The sequence below is a fragment of the Thunnus maccoyii genome, chromosome 5 (assembly GCF_910596095.1).
Source record: "Thunnus maccoyii chromosome 5, fThuMac1.1, whole genome shotgun sequence".
In the NCBI taxonomy this organism is placed as follows: Eukaryota; Metazoa; Chordata; class Actinopteri; order Scombriformes; family Scombridae; genus Thunnus; species Thunnus maccoyii.
Window position 1 is genome coordinate 35151776 of NC_056537.1, and position 11283 is coordinate 35163058.

Genomic DNA, 11283 nt, shown 5'->3' on the forward strand with positions numbered 1-11283 from the left:
TGATAAACCTATTAATATATACTTATACAATGACCGTATTTCCCTGCAGTCAGTATATTGTCATTACCACTTCCACCATTAATTTATATTGTCATTATTTACATTTATGAAGCAACATAAAACAGTAGTGAAGTTGAAATACCACTGATCCTCAGAATAGGGCACTGTAGTACATATTATGGATTAATTTTCATTGCCACCTCAGATTATGTTAACTGTAATTCACTAGTTTGAACCACAAAATAAAAATATAAAAAACAACACTAAGAATAATGACATTTGTAATAAAAATATCTTTTATTTAACAGAAACATTTTTGGACATCCTTTTCAATCTGGGCAATAAAAGAATAACATAAACATGCAGCTTTTACTGTTCAAACAAACATTTTGACAGCTTATTCAGTGTTCTTCAGAGTTGATTCTGATAAAGACAGAATAATCTATCAAACCATTAGTCTGTTTGAACACTAAAAGCAGTGTGATTAAACTTATCCGATCACCTTCCAGCAGTCAAATTGCGGCACATTTAATAGCTGACAAGGGTGAGACCAATACCACACCAAAGGTATTCAATTTACTGCTCTGGATGAAGATGCTCTCATGGCAGGAACAACACCCATGATTCACTGTCACTACTGTCACTCATCTGCTCCAGAAGCCGTGTGTAGAGCAGCAGCTGCATGGAAAACTGCTTCTGTGGAAGACAGTACTATTATACACAGAGATAATTTACTATTTTATACATTTTATACAGTTGTACATGTGAAAATAGTGCTATTTAACCAAGAGTAGGACTTACAGGGTAAGTTAATATGCTACATAGGCAAACAAATGTGTATCACTTACCAAGACCTCTCCTGACTTGGTCTGCAATACTTCTGATATGGCGGGTGTGAATGTCAAAGACATGGTGAATAATGCCAACCCATAGTGCCTGAGAAAAATAAAACAGCACAAATGAATGAACTTAGTATTACAAATCATCTATCTTTCTATCTATCTATCTGTCTATCTATCTATCTATCTATCTATCTGTCTATCTATCTGTCTATCTATCTAATGTGCTCACCAGAAACTGTTCAACCTTATTCCATGCAGATTTTCATCCCAACAACAGACTAGATCAGATTATTTAATTGATTAACACACTTTCAGTCAGAGACAAGTAGCTATTCAGTGAAATCAACTTTTGTTTTCTTTGGTTGTAATGAAAACCAGCGTACTCCCAGCCATCAATGGCACATGGTGAAATACCCCTGACCTATTACACAGTCACTTTAGGATGAAGATAAAGGCAATATCATGCATTGATGCTACAGGACCTCTCTCATAGCTGGAGAAACAACAGCAACATCAAGAAAATAAGTGCTACATGACACAGTCACAAACCCTTGTAATACATTATGTTACGTCCTAAGATGCTGGGAGCCTTAGCTGGCCTGGATAAACATACCAAAATAAATAACAGAAAAATTCTACTTCTGACTGATAAATGTAAAATTAAAACTCTGGTAGTATTACATGTTTTTCAACATTGAAACGGGGAAAACGTTACTTGTGTTGGACTATAAGCTAACTTTGCCCCCCAATGTGTACATATGTTCTTAAATGAGAAATTAGGAGCAAACAATGAAATCATGGAGCACTGTGAAAAATATAAATATATATTCACAGGATGTATTAACTCGGTGATGAGCAGACTTCTCCTCAGTTTATCTTTCACAGTAACTCATTACTCTGATTTACTGTCTTTAGCACATCACCAGCGCTAAATATCTTAGTTATCAATTAATGTGTTGTCTTACTGCCATAGAAAATGAATAAATCGTTGGGTTATTAACACGACGACGCCTCCCTGTTGTCTCTTGTCAGACCACCAGCTCCATGATGAGAGGCACAAACTGAGGCTAAAGTGTGCTAATATTTAACGTTGCATGGTGGCCTTTCTTTTTCAGGGAAACGAATGTATTGCTAATAAACACTGTACATCATCTAGGTTTTGAACCATTACCAGCGGGCAAAATAAATATACATTACGCTCTTACCTGTCCAGCAGTAAACAGGAAACTTCGGCATCAGTCTGCAAACATTTCTCTCACCAGGGATTTCCATCTGGGTTTATCCTCGTTTTATGCTGTTGCTTGTCCCGATTTCGTTTAGCTTCTTCGTGTTTTCGTTTCTTTGACGATGACAATTCACGCTCCTGTGATTTTCTAAATAAGTATGATCCTCCATTTATCAGATTTTGGTTTCAAAAACTTCTCACAATACAAAATGTTTGGTCCATTCTTCTTCTTCGTTTTAAAACTGGTGCATTTCCGGTAGTCGCCCACTGAATCTAAAATGCGTAAGGTCCTCACTGGAGCCAGTGTTAGGTTTGTCTGTTCTGCGCTACTGTAGAAACATGGCGATGCAACATGGCGGCCATGTGGAGGGGGACCCACTCCCATGTAGATATAAAGGGCTTATTTCTAAGGTAACAAAAACACAACAATTATTATTTTCAGCTGATTAGACACTAATTAAGACATACTTATACATAATCTATTCAAGTTTTGCCAAGTCTGTTCTTTTAGATGTTACTGAATACTACACACTGGACCTTTAAGCTTTTTTTTTTACTTCAAAAATGCACATAAAAATAGGTTAATGGAAACACGGCTTGTGTCTCTTTCTGCTGTAGTGTCTCTTTCTGTCTGATAACAGTGATGCAGATGTTACATCTGATTTCCTGTTAGATTTTAGACACTGTTTCTTCTGCTGCAGTGGTCAGACTGCAGTGAGAAAACAGGTATAGTGGCTAATCATATGAATTTCCATTTCTTCCTCCCATATTTTGTGCTTTTGAACAGGAACACCTTAAAACACATATAGCATAAGCCCAAACGTGCAATTTTCAGCCATGCCACTTTTCATCCATTTAACTGGCACAAACCTTGGTGCTGCCCTTTAGTAAATAAGGAGAAATGCAATTTGTCAGTTTAGTGCCTAAAAGGGGTTGCAAATCCTCAACAACACTAAGCACCATAAAAACAATTTATGTCTTAACACTAGATTTTGACACAGTCACTCTTTGAGATGGATGATGGAGGAACTGCTGTAGTTGATATTATGCTTCATTGGTACAAATTTTAATTAATCAAATTATGTAGACCAGAGGTCACTAACTGGCGGTCCAGGTCCGGACCCAGAGTCTGTCCCATACGGACCCGGACTCTCTCTCCATTTTCTCTTGCAGCACAGCCACACTTGACCAGGCCTGAATAAGAACTCAGAACTGTGTGTGTGTGTGTGTGTTCATTTACTGACATTCATATACTCACATTTATCACAGCTGATCTGGAGTTAGTCTAGTTGAAAATGTTTTAACATTTTCATTTGAGGCCCTTCCAATCAATGTTTGCACAGTGTGTTCCTTGGATGATGACTAATATAGGCCATGTTTGCACAATAATTCGCCATTTTGAATTTTTTGGTAAACATATTTTCTGTTTCTGTGGCACATATTGCATCCAATCTTAACCAAAGTTGGTACATGCCATATTTAGATGAACCTGAAAAAAACCTTATGTGTTAGTTTTTTGGTATCACTTACCGTTTGCTTGTAATTGGTTACCAAACTTTGAAGGCGTGGCCTGATGCATTTAAGGGGCCATAATCTCTGCAATACTGAATTTGACTTAACCAAATTTGGAAATGTTGTATACAACATCACACCGCATAAGTGTGTAACATTTCATACAATTCTATCAAAGGAAGGTGCTAAAGTAACATTAGAACATATTTCCGCAATTCTGTTGTCTTTAATACAGTTAAACTTGGTACACACGTTCTCCATGAGAATCTGCATGACTTATTGAACCATGTCACCAATAGCCCCACTTTGTGGTCATTAATAAAAAAAACACCATACTACTAAATAACTGCCATATCTTGTAAATGTAATATGCGATATTAACCAAATTCTGGAAAGTTGTACAGAGGGAGATGCTGAACAAGACTGTAGTATTTTCAGCAATGCTTTGCGATTTATTTCAGCTTTCAGCATTCACATGCATTTAACACAGGAAATGCATTTCTAGTTTTTATTATTCTTCCTTACGTTTTAAGTTAGTTTTCTTTTTCTCCATACTTTGAGCAACAGAAACCATTCAAATATCAAAATGTTCAGCTCTCTTTAACAACATTTATGCTATTACTTTTCTTCTTTCTAACATATTCCTGTGATTTTCTATAATTTTGTAAAATATTAAAATTAATAATGGAAAGTCAAAAACTAAACCAGCTGAAGTATTTATTCTTGATGGACAGATGTCCCATGTGGAAAAGCTTAACATATTAAAACATGGGATCAATAGCTGGCTAACTCTTGAATTGTGAGGTCTATTATAACAATATTTACACAATTTATTCCTTGTATGATGCCGATTGGACTGATATAGGCGACGCCCACTTCCGCCTAAAAGAATGTTCCACCACTTTAGATTTTTTGGTAAACACATTTTTTACTTCTGTTGGCACATATTTCATTTAATCTTTCCCTTTCTTGGTATGTACCATATGTAGATGACCCTGAACCAAATTTATTAGGAATTTTTGTATATCACTTAATTTAATCACTGTAATTTGTTACCAAATTTCGAAGGCATGGCCTGATGCACTTAATGGGCAGTAACTCTTCAATGCTAAATTTGATTGCAACCAAATTTGGGAAATTTGTACATAAAGTCACACTACACAAGTATGTATCTTAAATGTAATATTCGATGGTAAACAAATTCAGCAGATTTGTACAGATGGAGATGCTGAACAAGTCTGTAGCATTTGATACAATTTCACCTCTAGGTGCCACTACAAGATTTTTAAAAATCGCTGCAGATTTCTGCATTTTCAGCAATATGGTTATTTTAGCTGTCAGCATTCACATGCATTTTCTTTTTTTAGGTATAAATGTTCTTTTGAAAATGTAATAATAAACATAATGACGTGAACTCTGCCAATGTTTCTTTTCCTCCACTAATGAAGCCTTATTGTAGGGTTTTTTTTCTCCTGTAATGTCACAGAGTGTATTTCTGTAATGTCACTCTGTGCTATAATGTGTGTATGATGTCTGTGTGTGTGTCTTTTGTCTTTTTGTGTATGCTGGAATGAGTTTGTTCTTCAGCACCGGAATGAGTGTTATAAATGTGTATGTGTAGAAGCATAAGTGTGGGACGTGTATGTATTCATGCATGCAGTGAATTAATTCCAAGTGTGTGTGTGTTGAAGCGTATACTGTATTAATTGTATGTGTGTGTTAATTCAAGTGGAGCTGAAGTTCATACAAACTCAAACAAGAAGGAACAACTTAAAAACTCAACTCCTCATCCTGTACCAACTAATATGTGAACAATCATTCAAATTTTCATTTGAACTGGAAATTTGAACAGTGTGTGTGTGTCTGTGTATGCGTGCTATGTGTGTGTGAAATACGTTCAAATCTGCTCCATTCTTTAAAGCACTAATGAAGTCCAAAGCATTAATACTATTATAATATTTATTATGATGGTATATTTCCTTATTTGTCCATATACTGACAGGCCTACTGTAATGATTTCAAATTGTCTTTCTGTCCAACACTTTGATCCAAATCCAAGATATCTAAACAGCAACTAGACAGCAACCATAAAAATGTGACTATAAAATGTTTATGTTCCCCTGAGTATGATCCCTAATGATTTTGGTGACACTGACCTTTCCTCTGGCATGGTCAATCTGCAATCTAATAATACTAATAATGCTAATAATCACTTATTTCTTTGTGAGCTCTTTGTGACACTGGAGAACACAAATAAAATACATAAGAAGCATTGAAAGGACCTTGCTTATTTGCATACACACTTAAAATAGATTAAATAAATAAATTACAGACAGACACATCTCGCTTTACATGCTTACAGACAAGCACAAAAAAGCAACAGTTATCTGAAAGCCTCTCTGCCTGTCTCCTCCTCCATGAGTTTAAGTTTAAGTAACAGAGGGACAAATGTTGGGACAGTTGCGGCTGCAATATGAACATATGATGCTGATACATATGCTGTATCACATATACAGTTGATGCTTTCTTTACCGATGGAATGTATGTTATTCTTTTTCCATCACTAATGAGTGAAGTGTGGCAGGAATCTAACTTTGTTTTTGTGAGGCTCCTTCTTTGTCCCTTCAGTCAATTCCGTAGTTTATGGAAATTTACAAATCACACCTGCAAAAGACATGGGACCCTATCTTACACCCGGCGCAGAGCGGCGCTAAGCGCAGCGCAAGTCTCTTTGCTATTTTAAGACTGACACAGTTGTCATTTTCCCGTCCAGCACCCACATTGTTAAAATAGCAATGGCACTTGCGGCCATCAGTGCACCCATGGGCACATTGGTCTAAAAGTAAGGTGTGGTCAGGCACATTGTCGGCACATTGCTATCTTGAGGCAGCAGAGAGCGATTGCGCTATTGACCAACAAATTTATTTGACCAAATCAACAACGGATCAGACACAGATCGACTTTCCTGCTGCATCAGTACATGATGACATGAGGAACACATAAATATGCACAGCTTCTAGCTGCTGCCAGCAGCAGGATCAGAACCTTGGAGAGCTGATCAAGTCCTGATAAATGGTAAAATGGTAAATGGACTGTACTTGTATAGCGCCTTTCTAGTCTTCCGACCACTCAAAGCGCTTTTTACACTACGAATCACATTCACCCATTCACACACATTCATACACTGATGGTTCAGCCATAAGGAGTTGGGGTTAAGTGTCTTGCCCAAGGACACATCAGCATGTGGACTGGAGGAGCCAGGAATCAAACCGCCGATCTTCCGATTAGTGGACGACCCGCTCTACCTCCTGAGCCACAGCCGCCCCCTAACTGTGTTGATGATTCTTTACATGATTAAAATTAATGATTTAATTTCTGAACAATATTTAACAAATATTGTTTAACATTTTTGAGATTACAGTGATCAGGTTTCCATACTTTCAGCAATTAAAAATTTGACCTGTTACTCCATGACTGAACAAAACGATTTTAAAGAGACCAAAGCTGTAATTAAAAAAATAAACCTTTTCAAAAACCAAACGAAGATAAATTTGCAACAAATTAATAGACAGGATCTTAAACTGGTGGTCTGGGGCTGACCACGGGAGGGTCCAGGAGCAGCAGTGTGCTCGTTATGGATCGTGCGCTTTCCCTTTGCGTACAAGCAGATCCGTTTCTTCTGCAGAGAAGCGCTCCTTCTTACTACTTGGCAAATGCGCCGTCATAATAGCAATCCGCCAAGGTGCAAGCGCACCTGGCTCTTAAAGGGAATGGGAGATGACACTGTGATTGGTTTATTGCATGTTACGCTGAAAACACACCCATGATTAATTAGGAGACTATGGACAACCCCTTTGATCCATGCGCCTGGCGCATCGACCATTTTTCCACCGTTAAAATAGCAAAAGTGGATTTGGACACATCCTCAATGCAATTGTGCCATGCGCTTCAGACCATGCGCTTTAGATCATTAAAATAGGTCCCATGGAGTCAAAATGTTTTCATGGCAGTTTTCAGGTCTCATTTTTCTGTTCTCATTAAGTTATATAGTGATATAAACAGGGGTTAAAGTGGGCTGAAATGATCCGCAACAGCGTTCCAGCACCTTTGATCAATAGTAAATAAACCTGATTGGCAGTTTCATACATAATGTCAAGCAAGTTAATTTTTTTGTCTACTGCAGCCTGGAGATTCTTCTAGCTGATACTAGAAACATGTAAAAAAAAAACATGTTGACTGATATCAATTCCAAATTAAAATGTATTGTAGTATTTGCAGTTTGATATCCTTAATGAAAACATTGACCAAGTTTCTTTGTAAAGCAGATGCCATTGCGCATATCCAGTTCCTTTGTTAATGCTTCGCTTGACTCATGGGCATATTAATACTTGATTTTGTGTTTACATGAAAGCAGCCTTAACAGAGGTCATTCACCAGCTGACACGGCTCCTTATTGGATGTAAGTTATTGATTGGATGCTGCAGCTGATTAAGTCAGCTAATTCAGACTCAAATAATTAATAAACAATATGAACACACCCTGTCAGTAGAAGTGGTTCCTGTGCCTCTGAGCAGGACACAGTATACAGTATAAACACAGAATGCTGGTTTTTATTCATGTGGTGAATAAAGGTGTTTGTGCACAACTGTGCACCTTTATTACTGTCAGCACAGTGTGCACATATGTGCAGACACACACACTCCATCAAAAGGTGCCACAGCTGTTAAAGCCGACTGACAGCTGATCCAGCTGTGATCGATTTAATGAGTGACCACGTTAACTGGTGACTTTCGGCCAAATGCGTCGTATGTCGTTGTTGTAGTAACAGCAGCTTTTGAAAACACGAACAGAACAGAACATGTAGGTGTCCTCCTATAAGCCTTAAATTGCCTTAAATTGAATGTTCAATACAATATATATTCATCTAGTCCTCTTTGTCTTACAAGAATTATTCACCTTTCTTAGTTACTTTTTATGTGGAGAAAAATATAGATTAGCAGAGCAGCTAGCGCCTTATGAGAAATTTGACACTTATTATACAGAATATGGGCCACTTTCCGATTTAGGATAACTGTGTAAAATCCCAAGATAGGCTAGAACTGCACTGCCAATTTATAGGCTAAGTTGCAGTGTGTTTCCCACATTATGATAAATGGTGAATACGTCTTGCTGAACACAATTTAATTCATGTAAATGGTTAGCATAGATAATAAATACGGATGAGTATGTATTTAATTTTAAGTTGGTTTAAGTAAAACTGAAGACTGTCGAAGCTGCCATCACCACGAGCAACCATGACTCACCCTGCTAAATCACCAGTTAACTCAGTCACTCATTAAACCGAAACACCTCCGTGATCAGACATGAACGTAGCTTCATGCCATAGAAGAAAGGACGTCTCATGTCTTTAAAAACACATTTCCTCTATTCCTCTCTCCTCGCATGATTTCCCTGCGTCTCCTCATGCATCCGTGGTGGGAGGGACGCAAGGAAAAGACGCGAGTGAAACGTGGATGCAATTTAAGAGATGCGGGATGTAACCTATAACATTGCTAGATAGTGTTAGCAACAAGCTAACGTTTCCACCGCATTGCACGTATCACTGTAATATACGCTGTTTGTAAAAAGAACTATATTTAATTTGCATATTTCATGTCTCTATCTACTTGCCAACCTGTAATTGTAATTTTCACAATTTATTTTGGACTTTAATACCACCAGTAATGTTTATTGAGCAGAGAGAAATATCAACTCACCAAAGACGCAAGCAGGCCATCACAGGTAAGCGGAAGCGGAAGTGTACTGGAGCATCTGGCGGATGCTGTAATGTGCTGCAGTGCGCATGTTCATCTGGAAATAAACCATTTTACAAGTTGTTGACAAAATTATCATTGCTCTATAAAATAACACACGTCTTTATCATTAAATTATTTTATAAATAAGTATATGTAAGAATGTTTGATTAACAAGTAAAACAAAAAAGAACACTAAATAAAATATAAAATCAATACATTAAATCTTTCTATGCCAAATTAAATAATTTATGCATTTTGATATTTAATAATTTTCCAAATAAATTATTATTTGATCAAATCATTGTTTCACATTGTAAGACTTTTAGAATATTTCTAAAATGAAATGTATGCAAATCTACTGTACCAGTCAAAAGTTTGTACACCTACCCAATGAGAAACTGTCCAAACTTTGGATTGGTACTGTATGTTATGTTACTTATTATACCCTTACATTGTCAATATTCTCATAAGGCGAAATTACACACATGAATGAAACAAAATCATATTTTTCCAATAATAACATTTTTGAAACCTCTATGAACTCAAATAAAAATGACCGTTAATTTTTGGCAGAAATATTTAGGCTACTATGCAATGCCATCTTCCCCCTTTTCCATGAGTAGATCACCATATGTGTCATTAACACATCGGTTTGAGAATATCAGACATCAATTTCCTCTGAAAATCATGTCAGCAGCATGGAGTATTACAGTTACTGTATATGATATATACTGTTACCATGATGTGAAATGATATATACCGTGATAAAACATTTTGTCCATTACCCACCCTTACTTCACTACAACTTCTTCACTTGATATCATGTTAGCTACAGAATTACACCTATACATTAACAGGGCTTAAAATTCTCTGGCACCATGCTTGAAATCAGGCATGGTGCCAGAGAATTTTAAGCCCTGTTAATGTATAGGTGTAATTCTGTATGTTATGTTACTTATTATACCCTTACATTGTCAATATTCTCATAAGGCGAAATTACACACATGAATGAAACAAAATCATATTTTTCCAATAATAACATTTTTGAAACCTCTATGAACTCAAATAAAAATGACCGTTAATTTTTGGCAGAAATATTTAGGCTACTATGCAATGCCATCTTCCCCCTTTTCCATGAGTAGATCACCATATGTGTCATTAACACATCGGTTTGAGAATATCAGACATCAATTTCCTCTGAAAATCATGTCAGCAGCATGGAGTATTACAGTTACTGTATATGATATATACTGTTACCATGATGTGAAATGATATATACCGTGATAAAACATTTTGTCCATTACCCACCCTTACTTCACTACAACTTCTTCACTTGATATCATGTTAGCTACAGAATTACACCTATACATTAACAGGGCTTAAAATTCTCTGGCACCATGCCTGATTTCAAGCATGGTGCAGTTTTAATTCATTTAATAACAGTTTTAATTCATATAATACTTAATTAAATATATTGTGCACATCTTCTCCTAGACGACTTTTCCAATTCACTAATATTTTCTTGCCTTAATCCCTGCATTCTTTCTGACCTTGCAAACTTGAAACATTTCTTTTAATAATTGTCTTTACCACATTAACATGTTTTTACATGACTGGATGTGACAAATATGCATTTCATGATATTTATTATTGTGATTATTCTTGCTTCAACAATCCTCCTTTAACATATGTAGTTTTACCCTTTAATAGTTTCCCTAAACACACTTTATAACACAGCTTGATGTCACCAATTTACCAGAGTTGTACAGATGGTGATGCTTAACAAGTGTGTAGAATATGATACAATTTCATCTGTAAATGGCACTAAAAGATTTTAAAACAATTGCTGCTGAATCAGCAACTTGCAGCACTGGCAGCTGGAGCGGCAGCTGGAGCAGCCACTAACACC

At 36.5% G+C, this 11283-nt stretch overlaps 1 long non-coding RNA gene across 1 annotated transcript; it reads right to left on the reverse strand.

The window, feature by feature from the left end:
* Positions 1–327: 327 nt before the first annotated feature.
* On the reverse strand, positions 328–9629 carry LOC121897109. Its single transcript, XR_006096188.1, has 4 exons — positions 9336–9629; positions 2048–2473; positions 849–936; positions 328–696 (listed from the first exon to the last, which is right to left on the reverse strand). It is a non-coding gene; the product is annotated as an uncharacterized LOC121897109 (long non-coding RNA).
* Between the last annotated feature and the right edge of the window lie 1654 nt (positions 9630–11283).